This window comes from Lactuca serriola, chromosome 2 (assembly GCF_051521515.1).
Source record: "Lactuca serriola cultivar US96UC23 chromosome 2, Lser_US96UC23_V15, whole genome shotgun sequence".
Lineage (NCBI taxonomy): Eukaryota > Viridiplantae > Streptophyta > Magnoliopsida > Asterales > Asteraceae > Lactuca > Lactuca serriola.
This window is the reverse complement of record NC_136409.1, coordinates 196,820,077-196,834,023: the sequence shown is the minus strand read 5'-3', so window position 1 is coordinate 196,834,023 and position 13,947 is coordinate 196,820,077.

Here is a 13,947-nt window from a genome sequence, read left to right as displayed (position 1 = left end):
TCTTTATATCCACGCGTAGGTAATAATAAGATCTACAACTTTCATTTTGACACCGTCAGCCAATTCTCGATCGATCTTAAATTTAACAGTACAAGGAGATTATACTGTTAAACGTCTGCGTAAAATTAATAACTTCTACATACGGACTCTGTTTTTGTCTGTCTTTTTACCGTTGATTTCCTATTAATGAGATCTTCAACTCTCATTTACGTTGCGTAAGCCAAAAACCGCTCGAACTAAAATTCGAGTTTCAGGCCGTGCACTGCTAAGCCGAATCTTAGAAAAATCATAACTTCTTCATACGAAGTCAGATTTGGGCGTTCTTTTTATCGATGTTCTTAGTTTAACATATTCTACGACTTTTGTTTAGATTGATAAGGCTAAAAAGTCTTCTATCGTAAATTCACTATTTACGTCTCCCGGTGTCGTGCCGGTTTTGCCGTAAAACTTCGGCGGGCCATAACTTCTTCGTTATAGCTCGGATTTCGGCATTCTTTATATGTACGGAAACCTTGAGACGTATTCTACAACTTTATGTAGAGATATCAGGATTATCTCACACTTTAATTTTGACGCTCATTTTTATTATTTATTAATTATACATTTATAATTAAATAATAAACACATAAACACACATAATTCACATAATACTCAAATATTTTATATTTATTACTTCAAAAAGAGTTACAATAGTTGACCTAGACTATTACATTGACAAAAATGCTTAGCCCTGAAAACCCGGGCGTTACATTGCTATCTGTGATGTGCTTTTGAGTATGTGCTGAGTTAGAGTATCTAGCAGGAATCACCTAGAGAGAGAGAGTTTTGAGTCGAGATGTAATTTAGGAGAGATGCCTAGATGAGCATTTGAGGATTCTATTAAGTAGAGTAGTTAGATACCTCGATAAGTAGGATTGCCTGAGTCGACGATGTCTTTTGAGTTGTGAATAAAGCATGAGGAATTATACGCCAGAGTGACTTATATGTTAGTGGAGATTATTCGATGCCCGAATGCTGCTTGCTTCGTGCTTTGTGGAACCCTTGATGATGGGAGACAGCTACTAAGTGAATATGACGATATTCAGGAGGTAGATGGCTAGCATCATGTGGAGTTCTACAGCAGCTGACGGTAGAGATGTGTGAGAACCTAGGAAGAGCCTAGGGAGAGAACTTAGGCAGATGAGTATGTTGATAGAGGAGAGTATCTCTCTAGAGAGCGAACATGTGTGATGGGATTGGTAATAGAGAAGGTTGAGCAACTACTTAAAAAAATTGGGACGATCCGTGTGGAAAATATGGGTAGATGTGGCAGGTAGTATGCGCCCGTACTACCGAAAGCAAAGGACCCATGCTCGAAGCAGGGAGAATTCCATAGGTTCTAAGTAGTAGATCGAGAGGTGATGTCATGGTTTGAGTACCATGATTTGTAGAAGATCGAGGGGTGATGTCATGGTTCGAGTACCATGATTCATAGCAGATTGAGAGGTGACCACATGGTTCGAGTACCATGATTTGTGGCGGTTAGTGTTTCTGGTTTGCTAGTTATTCCGTTCTGAGTGATCAGGCTGAGATCAGATGTGATAGAGTGTGGGGCTAGAGGGCCATGTTAAGCGAGTTGTAATGGAGAAAATCGGGAGAAGGAATCGAGTTAGTTTCCGAGAAATTTATTGGTGAGATGCCAGTTGGAGTCGCCAGACACAAGGATGAGTAGAGATGAGACTTTTTGGAGAATTTCGGCCTGAGTTGAGCAATCGGCCGATAGTTGAGTGTCACTTTCTGTGATAAGAGTTGTGCTTTTTCCGTTTTCGATTAGAAGCGAAGGAGATAATGAGCTTCCGATTTCAGATTTGGAAGTAAACCTTGTGGGGTAGCATATGGTCGTGTCCTTTTCACCAGAGTATTTGAGCAGCATGTCTACTGTAAAGTATTTCCATTCCATGAGAGAGTTATTAGTGGGGACTGAGATGAAAAAGAACAAGGAAGTACCAACCTAGGTGAGGCATACTTTTTAGCAGCAGTCCCAGGTGATTACGAGGAGTATACCGGGGAAGTGGACCACGTTGCATATGTTGTGTATCGTTTGTGAGAACGGAGTCTCCTATTTCTATCCACACAATGGGACGTTGGAGGAAGGATCAGAGACGAGATGTGTGATAGTGCATTATTTCTAGATTGAGAGACGAGACTAATTCGGGACGGTTGGGATATCCGGCGATGTGTCGGTATGAGATTTCGAGATGACTAGAGGTAGTCACGTGAGGAGGATTATGAGATTTATGGATTTTAGGATAATTGGAGTCATGTGGTTATTATCCGAAAGATCATCGAGCGCGGTGTGGTATATTCCATGTGGCGGAATTGGTGCGTCTGGCGAGCCAGTCTGTGGAATAGACTGTGGTATACCAAATGGTGATGGTTCGAACCCTGAGTGGGGAAGAACTAGATTATTATTTATTGAGAGAATCAGATAATTGTTCAAGTGCGGTTAGAGAAATGGATATGGAGACCTACGGTACGGATTCATGAGGTCATGATTATTGGTGATCAAGGCGAGGTACAGGGCGAGATAATGTGTGTTGTACGTGCTCAGAGAAGGAGGAGTGTTTCCACGGCGAGTAGCCATTGGGCAGGCACCTTAGGGTGGTGAGAAACTCTTCGAGGTTGTAATGGTCGAATTCAAGGTGGTTGGCTCGTAAGAATAGTCTCGACGGTTGAGAATTTCCAGTTCAGTGTATGGGTTGTTATGTTCACTTTGGGAAGGGCAAAAGTTGTTGGGCAACCAACTTCAGAGTCGGTATGAATATTCTTGCAGAGGTTTGGGCAACAGATGAGGGAGTTTCGGATCGTCGACAACGTGTTCTGAGTCATCGACAATTTCTCTGTGTTTCAAATTGAGGGTTGAAATTTTTGAATTTTGAGTTGTGCGAGAGGAAGATCAGTTGTGAGATTCTGAGAGAATGCATTGTGGTATCTGAGTATGATGCCATGAGTATGAGATCAGTGGTTGAGATAAGACATCATGAGATTCTGTGATGGTATGTCGAGGTATCCAAGTATGATGTCCTAAATTTCAGAGTATTTCGAGACTTGAGTTATGAAATGACGAGTGGTGTATCAAGTGTCTATGGTTCCGGTGGGTGCCCTTTAGCTAATTGACATCAAACGAGATTATCTGAGAATGTGACTCGTAGCGAGAAAAAGAGGTTTTGTCATGGCGGTGGTCGTCAGAAGTAGTGATACTTAGCCAGGATGGGTGTGTGTACCTATCTATATTGGGTTGCGAAGCGTGAGTAGTGGACTTAGTAAGGTGATGACACGAGGATGAGATTGTGGGGTGATAAGAGAGAGTGTTGTGATATTACGAGGAGCCGTAGTACTCACTAGTCAGCCAGAGAGTGTTGTGATGTTGCGGGGAGCCGTAGTATTCACTAGTCAGCAAGAAAGTGTTGTGATACTGCAGGGAGCCGTAGTACTCACTAGTCAGCAAGAGAATGTTGTGATGTTGCGGGGAGTCGTAGTATTCACTAGTCAGCAAGAGAGTGTTGTGATACTGCGGGGAGCCGTAGTATTCACTAGTCAACGAGAGGGTGTTGTGATACTACGGGGAGCCGTGGTATTCACCAGTCAGCGAGAGAGTGTTGTGATACTGCGGAGAGCCGTAATACTCACTAGACATCGGGAGAGTGTTATGATACTACGGGGAGCTGTAGTATTCACGAGTCAGTGAGAAAGTGTCATAGGCATGCGGGGAGCCCTAGGTTTCGCGGGATAATGAGAGGGAATGCGATGATACTACGGGGAGCCATATTATTCGCTAGTCAGAGCATGACGCAGAAGAGTTTTCAGGCTTGGGTAGCCTTATTCTTTGAGTGCTTCATTGGGACGAATGGTTCCAATTCTGAGTCAGACTAGACTCTCGAGTTAGAGTTTGGCTCTAGTGATGTATTGAGTAGGGGAAATGAGATTCCGGATCCAAAGAAGGGGTTCCATTTTGAGGGGCATTGTTTGTCATCTGATGACTTAGGACTGAGTGGGTCAGGTCGTTGGTACGGGAGGTATCGCGAGACGCATAGAACCAATGAGTAGTGGACGACAGAGGTCGGGGTGAGATGGTCTTCAGTTGGGATTGTAGTATTCGCTCGGAGTAAAGCGGACTTCGTGACTTGTGTGTCACACTGAGACGAGATAGTTTGTGTGAGAAGGAAGTTAGTGAGACATGTTGAGGTATGCAATGGGTAACCATTGAAGGTTCAACTGCTAGGTCGGGAGATGACCTGGTGCTTAGTGTTGAAAGGGATATTTGAGAAGGGAGTTGGGGTTTATGATTGTTAGATGTTAGAGGGTACTTCTGAACAAACATGATCATTGTCTTGTGTCTGAGGACAGGGTGTTGAGAGTTCATTGTTCAGATAGGCTTTGATTGCAGTACAGTGGATGAGTCCCTAGAGTGATGTGATCCTTTCATTCTTTGGAGTATGATCTGAATTGTTTAACATGTCTGGTATGAGTGATCGATAGTTAATTTTTGGGCATTGACTTGTTTTATCAGTTGCAACAAGAGAATCAGAGGGGTGGTGAGTTGTCAGGGTCTGTTATTCGAGGAGCGAATAACATGGCGATATCTTGAGAAGGCGGTCTGGCAGAGAGACGGGCCACTAGAGTTTCCAGATTCTGGAGATTCAGGAGAGGTATCGTAGCGTCAGAAGGGCATGTCCTTTTTCTAGGTGAGAGTTTCTGTTTGGATATAGGTGTCCATGGAGGGAGATAGTTGTATGGTATGAGATCCTTTCGGTTGTGCTTTTTAGTTTTGGGTTCGATTTATGTGTTGTTGAAGAGCGATTTCGAGGGCGACATCTAATTCAAGTGGGGGAGAATTGTAACCTCCGGACTTTCAGGTATATTATTGTGTGTTTAATCTTGAGATTTATGGAGAGACTCGGCGAGTTGTGAGTCTAACTTGTCGAGTAGAGTCGAGTTGTCCACGTGGGATTAATGAATGGAATCGACGACTTAGAGAGCCGACTCGCCGAGTAGGTGCTAGGCAGTGTGACATCCTCATTTTCTCAGCCAGAAAAGACTCATTTTTTTTATGCGTTATAAAAATCAAAGTACCTCTTTTAATAAAAATGTTGCGGAATTTATTCACAGAAAAACACGATAAATACGTTATCAAAGCATTTCCAAAGAAACGTATTTTATTCATTTTAAAACATTTGGGATGTCATCGTCAATACAGAAACATAAGCATAAACATAACTTACATTCATTTACACTAGTGATCTATATCTCCTTAATATCTCAGTGTAACGTCACTTCATATCGACACCTGTGATATAAATAAACTGAGTGCGTCAGGTTGGGAAACCTGATGAGTACATAGGGTTTTCAACCCACAATAATATAATTATTATGTTTAAACAATCAAACAATCAACCCAATTACCCATCCCTGTTATCTTCTTTAGTCTTAAGGATCTACCCTAAGAATCAGTTATTCCTCGTTCATTCATTCCTAAGGATCATCCTAAGGAATCGTCACGAAGTCCATCGTTGCCACGGTTTACACAACAGGCACTAAGTCTGCATAGTCGCTAGGGGTTAGGCATCAAGTCTGCATGATTGCCAAGGTTTACACAACGGGCACTAAGTCGACATAGTCGCCAGGGTTTAGGCATCATGTATGCATGATCGCCAAGGTTTAGGCACCAAGTCTGCATGGTCGCCGAGGTTTAGAGTACACCGGGTGAACACATCGTTCACAACACCTACAGGTTGCGAGCCTGCTAGTGTTCCACTGGACTGTCTAGAATAGTCTGTGGTTGTCATCCATACTCTGCTGAATGACGGGGCCATCGTTTGGGAAAAGGCTTCTCACATCGTCCACCTCTCAGCCTCACCTCGTGGTCTATAACACCTCTCAACTCATCATCCAACTCATATTCCATCTATGACATCTACCCATGTTTTACCCAAAAATTATCGTAGATATAAAATACATATACAGTTTAAATCATTTAAAATATGTATAAAATCGTTCATCAAGCATGGACAACAAATATTCAGATAATATGCATACATAGCACATAATTTATATAAAATACTTCATATCTATGTGTAAGATGAAAGTAACTATGCACTCACCTGAGAAGGCGGTGACTCGGTACTCGGACAACGCTTCGTTTACTTTAAAATAATTTCCTTCGACAAAATCTCGTATTATTACCACTAGATTTTAGTCTAATATTTACCGTGACTAATTATTAGTCTTATTATTATTATATAAGCGTTTAAACAATACTTTCCAACCACTATGTACAGACAGGGGCAGACATAAAACACCAGAGGGCGGGACCATTTTGGCATATAACACTTCTGAAATCCAACAACCCTATGCTTCCGTTTAAACCAGATTCCCCGTACCGCGAGTAGTTAAAAAGATATTATAACGACACTTATATAAGTCATAATAATAGTTCAAATATTTATTATAAGTTCATAATAACAATACTAATTTTAAATATAAGCTATATTAAAATAGAGTAAGCATAACTTACTTACAAGAGGATTTTAGCTACGAGTCGGACTTTGTGTCACACCCCGAAACCGATGGCGGAAACGTTCCGGGGCGGAGGAAATCATGTAGTATCGCAACCAATGTACATAGTAAGTGTAGTAAACACAACCATTACATTACATAGAAATATTTACATTGTCTGAAAACAAAGTGTTACAAGAGTTATACATATATATATATATATATATATATATATATATATATATCATATGAACAAAGTTAAGACGAGTCTTCTATACGCTCCGTCTTCTCCAAAAGATTGTCGTGTACATGTCTAATGTGGACCTGAGAATACAAGCAGTTTGAAAATCAGCATAAAGCTGGTGAGTTCATAAGCAGTTTATTTTTGTAAAAGAACAGTTTCCTTTGATTTTTCTGAAAAAGTTGTTATCCAAGAAAACCCCATATTTTCTTATTAGTAACTTTAGTTATTCGTTTATTCTACAATTTGGTTAGGAACAATTCATTATCCCAGGAAAAACCCTTATTTTCCTAAAAGTCATGGTTAGTTCTTGGTTCGGAATGCTATGTACCAATATCTATCATACTTATCGTATTAGCTAGGTATTCTGATATCCTGGTTATCCTACACTCGAATGTCGAATATCTACTTTACTTATCTGTATTTTCAAATGTTTGGAGACACTCAGAGACGTATATTAGTTGTATATTCGATGTTCTGGTGACTTCCAAAGGCGTACTTTAGTCGTATTTCCAAAGCTCTGTCGACATCCAAAGGCGTATGTTTTCGAAACTCTGTCGATATCCAAAGGCATACTTTCGAATTATTTCCGAAACTCTGGTGACACTCAAGGCGTACACTAGTTGTATTTCCGAAGTCTTGGTGTCATCCAAAGGCGTACTTTCGTAGTCGTTCTGTTACTTTCGTAGTTCTGTTGCTTTCGTCGTTTTGTTACTTTCAAGGGCGTATCTTATTAGTATAAATCCTAATTTATGATTAGTATGAATCTTTCGTAAGATTATAAAATGAAATATAGATTATAACATTTTATAAAGAAATCTACTATTAGTCTGAAGGCTAACTCTGCAATTCGAACTATTGGTTAATACGATTTTCGATATTAAGAGCATATAGAATATAAACATTTGAACTGAAATAATGTGTTTGGGTACAAGATTTCCTTGTACTTTTGCTTGTATTCCCCCTGAAAACACTTGAAAAACACGGAAAAAGAGTAGGGGTATGAACTCACCAGTTGCAGAATGTGTCGGTTTGAATGCTAAACGTCAGTTCGGGGCTTGAACGCGTGCGAGGTTCCTATGTAATATGAAAATATACACATTTTTATCTAATTAGGCTTTGTACTACTAATTAGTTGAGTATATACACTTCTAGTCGCGAAAACACTTCATTACAAGTGTTTGGAGTGACCCGGGTGGCATCTATGGATGTGTATGGCTTGAATATGGAGTTTGCCCTTCAAGAGTAAACTCCTAGGGGAGTTTATGGCCCTAATGACCATATCCCCATGAGTTTATGGCCGTAAACTCATGGGTGGTGTTCTTGGGTGCGAATTGGCCTTATAACATTTGAGGGGTGATGCTAGGTTTGATTCTAGGGCATTGGAAAGGGATTAAATCAACACATGGACCATTTGAGGATTTTACGGCAGTAAACTAGGAGTTTACGGCCATACACTATTATGTGCCCATTCAAAGTGTGTTTTGGTGGTCCTAGGTCAATCCCAAGTGTTTCTAGCTCAATATAAAAGTCATGGGGGGAAATTAGGGCATCATTTGACTAAGTTATAGGAGTTTACGGCCCAGGAACCCATCCTTGGGGGGTTTACGGCCGTGAACTCCTAAGGGGGTAGTTTTTATCAAGTTTAAGGCTCCTAACTCATTTGTGGTTGCTTCTAGACTTTATTCCAAGGCTTAGGAGGTGTTTAAGGGGCATCTTAACACCTAAAAAGGAGTTTACTGCCCATGAAAGGGTGTTTACGGTCCAAGCATGTTCTTGGGCCGTAAACTCTTATTTACCCCCTAAATGATGAGTTTATGGTGTTTCTAGTCCATTCCAATAAGTCCTTAAGTCATTTCCAAGCTCCATAAGTGATTTGGAAGGGTTTTAAGGCTCAAAAACCCCTTTGATTTGTGTTTGCGGCCCAAGACTGTTCTAGGTCCGTAAACACATGATGTTGGTCCTATCCCATGATTTGAACACGAATTTGAAGGCTAAGGATGCTAATCTATGAGTTAGGGTAGTTACCTTATCGATTTGAGGCTTGAATTGGATGATTTTGGATCAAAATCTTGGATTTGAGGAGAGAGAGTAGAGAGAGAGAGAGTGAAAAGGCTTCAAATGAGGCTCACTCAACTTTATATATGGGTTGAGTTTGAGACACGGTGGAATTCTACCCGATACTGATGTTAAACGAGGCTTTTGGTCGCACCCGATTAAGTTGTCGTAACCCGATATGGTCGAAACTAAAAATTTTCTAAGTAATAATTTGGGATGTTTTCATGAGTTTCTAATGGGTTTGGACACTCACGAGGTCATTATAAAAATCTCAAATTAAATGACCTAACCCAAAATGTTAGCTGAAAAATTGAAAGATAGACGGGTTTCGCTGACGGGAACGGGTTATCGTGACGGAAAAATTTTCGGGTTGTCACATTATCCCCCCGTTAGAGGGAATTTCATCCCGAAATTCAAACTTTAGATACAATTCATGGATTCGGAAAGAAATACGGATACTTCTACTTTGTCGGATTTTCGCGCTCTCAAGTGAATTCGGGTCCTAGCATGGCATTCCAGCGAACCTTCGCTATTGGGATACGACTTTGTTTCATACGTTTTAATCTCTCAATCTATGATTTCGATTGGTTCTTTCATGCGGCTTAGACTTTCGTTGATTTCGGTCCCATCAAAGGGATTACTAGGGTTTCATCGGATAGGCACTACTTAAGAATGGAGGCGTGGAATACCGAATGGATGCTGCTAAGTTTTGAAGGTAGTCAGAGTTTGTAAGCTATGGGATCGATCCTAACGAGGATTTCGAAAGGTCCTACGTTCTTCGGTTTAAGTTTTACACGCTTTCCAAAGCGTATCATGCCTTTCCAGGGGTAAGACTTTCAACAGGATACAATTTCCAACAAAAGGGTACACCTTTCTGTGTCAGAATGATTAGGGGTTAGGCGATTCTGGATGAATCTGCGATAGCAGTCAGCGAGACCCAAGAATTGACGGATTTCTGTGGGTGTATTCGATGCCGACTAATTCTCTATCGCCTAGATTTTGGACGGGTCCACGTGTATGCCTTCCTTACTTACCATGTGACCAAGGAAAGTGGTTAGACCAAAGGGCATCACTACGATCTCGTAGTGACCATTTCGAATCCTGAATGTTGTCTTGGAAACATCATTCTCGTGAACTCGTAGCTGACAGGGTAACTTCTGCATTTCTGTTGGAGCCTATCGATACGGAGATTTGGCTACAGGGTTTGCTCCGGGAATTGGGTCGATGCAAAACTCTACTTGGCGTTCGGGAGGAATTCCCGGGAGCTCTTTGGAAAAGACATCAGGAAAATTGCAGACTTCGGGGATGCTCTCAAGGTCTTTAACTTCCTGTTTCTCGTTGATCATATAGGCTGGGAACTAAGTTTATCGCCAATGCTCTCTTTCTCACCGTTAGCTATCTCGACGTTAAATGCTTCGATTACTAATTGAGGACTATGATTAAAAGTTGTTTGAACGAATGGCTAACAGATTTTCTTTCAGCACTATAATAAAAAAGGATTGCAGGTATAAGGGCTGTCGAGGAGGAATGTACCTATGGCAATGGTGGGATCGGCGGCTGCCTCATCTTGTCCTATAGCTAGAACTCTTCTAGTGTTGCCAGTTGTTGCAGTCTTGGGGCAGTTTTGCTTGAAATTTATAACCGGGATAAGATTGGTCCATTAAAATCTCATAACTTCTTCATCAGATGTCCATTTTCGTCTATCTTTTTATTGTTATGCTACTAATAACGAGATCTTCGATTCTCATTTAGGTTGTGTCGGCTAAAAACCGCTCGATCTAATACTCGAACTTCGGGTTGTACACCGCTAAGCCAAAACTTCGAAAAATCACAACTTCCTCATACGAAGTCAACTTTGGGCATTCTTTTTATGGAAGTTCTCAGGTTAACATATTCTACGACTTTCATTTAGATTACTAAGGCTAAAAGTTGCTCTATCATAAATTCACTATTTACGTATTCGCGGTGTCGTGCCGGTTCCGTCGCTAAACTTCGACGGGTCATAACTTCTTCGTTATAACTCAGATTTCGGCGTTCTTTGTATGTACGGAACCCTTGCGACATATTCTAAAACTTGGTTAGGATTATTTATTCTAAATAATCTTTTGTCAAAGTCGTTTTCGACCCCTATTATCTCTAAATTAACTAGCCCGGATCTACGGGCGTTACAGGCAGGGAAACCCTAATTTTCCGGGTTTGTGTCCTATTTAAAGGGCCTTAAGCCCTCATTTCCGCCTCCCTTATCTCCAGAGAGCCCTGTGAGAAACCTTAGATCAGTTCCATCCATTGAGAGAGAGAGAGAGAGTGTGTGGCTAATTTGGGTGTTCTTGTGTAACTTTAAGAGGGTATTTGGAGAACATATTGGCTTAGATAAAGAGAAGGCTTTTGGATCCAGAGACTCCTTAGATTTTTGTTACAATTGGAAGTAAAAAGATGCTAGCTTGATCATTTCCTTATGAGATATTGTTTTAGAGAACTTTTAGGGCTTTCTTCCATTTATCTTGTGTCATGGAGTGATTTGTGTATGGTTTGAGGTTGGAACCTCAGATCTGGACTATGAGTGGCCTTGTGAGTCTTGAGACTCGAGCTTTATTGAGATGGAAGCAAGCTCTTGAGCATCTAGCCCTTGTTGGAGCATGTTTTGGCATTACGATCCCTATATGCCATGCATGAACGTAAAGCTTGCAGCTTTACATGCTATTCGAGCCTTAAGAGGATAGATCTGGAGTGTGGGGTTGTAGATCTGCTTAGAATCGTCTGAATGAGGATTGAGTTTGCATGAACTCTCCAAGTCAATGAGACGACTCGACGAGTCGGTTAGGGTTTGTCCCGATGAACTTGATCATGCGATAAATCGGCGAGTTGGGGTCAACTCGACGAGCTGAGTCGAGCTTTCATGAGACTTCTGAGGAAGCAAGGGGGACTCGGCGAGTTGCATGAGTGCACTCGACGAGTCAGGTCAAACATGGACTGTTGACTTGAGTTTGACTTTTGTTGACTTTAGGGTTTGGACATACCTGAGTAATGGAGACCATGGAAGGGTACAATGGTCTTTTACCCACTTCCCGAGTAGAGAAAAAAAGATTAACCTTTGGTTTATTTAGAGTTGAGAATTCTAGTGTTGATTAGAGATATTTACCCTATGTGTTAGGCGGTGGCTAGTTCGAGATTCAAGTATGGGGATAACTGCTTGCTTGCTTCGAGGTGAGTCTTTTCACTATACATGCCTAGAGTGGTAATATGAGTTGTGTGTGACTGGAGGGTCTTATGTGTTTATTTGAGTACTGTGATATCCTGCATTATGTCTTTGTGATTTGTGTTGTGTATTATTCTGAGCTTCTGAGTTAGGACCAGAGGGTCCACCCGAGCTGTGGGACAAGAGGGTCTCCACCGAGACACATTAACCGGAGGATCTTATTGAGTTATAGCCTTGAGTGGCTAACGAGCCGTGTGTGGTATTTTGGGGAACTCACTAAGCTTCGCTCTTACCGTGTTATGCGTTTCAGGTTCTTATCAGGATCGCAGGAAGGTGTCGACATGATTGTACACACTAACGAGAGCTTGTTATATGATTCTGGGATTTGATTTCATATGTGTGAATTGTTGACATTTGAGATACTTATGATTTGAGAATATTAAACTGGGGTTTATTGTGTTTGAAAAATGAAAATTTTGGTTTGAAAATTTACGTCGTTACACATCCTCAGTCAAGTCTCCATAAAGGAAAGCATTATTAATATCAAGTTGATATAAATGTCATGCTTTGTTAATAGACAAAGCAATAACAACACAAACTGTAACAATCTTTGCTACAGGAGAAAAGGTTTCTTGATAATCAACCCCTTATCTCTGATTGTAGCCTTTAGCTACAAGACAAGCCTTGTATCTTTCTACTTATCCATTAGGTTTGTACTTAATTCTATATACCCATTTACAACCTATTGGTTGTCTTTTTTTGGAAGATCTACAATATCCCATGTATGACTACGGTACAAGGCTTCCATTTCATTATTCACTGCCTCAATCAAATTTGGATTTGTAGAGGCTTCTTCAGAATTCTTTGGTTCAGTAGTTTTATTAGGTTTAGAACAAAAACACTTATTTTCAACACTAAGAACAGAGTAATTAAGAGTACGTTCAATACCATATCTATGCCTCCCTTCAACAATATAATCATTGAATTTCACAGGCATACGGGACTCTCTTCTAGATCTAGACGCCCCTACTGCCTGTCCTAGAGAAGGCAATGAGTCTAAATGACTACTTTCCTCAGTTATATATGAAGGACTTGGCATAGTCCTATCAGATGAAGGTTCAGATGCCTCGTTGGTCTGGTTATCAACTAGTGTAGTATCAAAAATAGCCTCATTCAGATTCTGAGGTGCATTAGAACCATCCATCTGATGGTTAACACTCAAGTCATTTACATCAATCAAATCATTCATATAATCAGAACCATTTAGATCATCATAGGAAAAAGGGTCTACTAAATTAGTAAAATCAAATTGGTTTTCAATAGCTATTGACTTCAGTTTAAAATGAAAAACTGGCTCATAGAACTTCATATCCCTGGAAACAAAAATAGAATTTGTATCAAGACTTCACAATTTATAACCCTTTTCCTCAGAAGAATAACCTAACAAAACACATTTTTCAGCTCGTTCAAAATATTTATTATGATTATTAAGTTTTGTAGCAAAACACAAGCTACCAAACACTCTTAAGTGTTCAAAAACAGGTATTTTCTTAAAAAACAAGTTCATAAGGAGATAAACCTTTTAGATTAGAAGTTGACATTCTGTTTATCAAAAAACTAAAGTTGGAACAGCCTCTCCCCAATACTTTATAGGGAGACTAGACTGAAAAAGTAAAGATTTGGCAACATTAAGAATATGTTTGTGTTTCCTTTCCACCATCCTATTTTGATGTGGTGTATAAACGCATGATGTTTGATGAAAAATACCATTAATTTCAAAAAAATATTTCATTATAAGATTTGAAAATTCAGTTCCATTATCAGAACAAACTATTTTAATTTTAGAATCAAACTGATTTAACAAAATGCTAAAAAAAAGAAGTAAAACAATTATAAACCTTATCTTTACTTTTCAAAA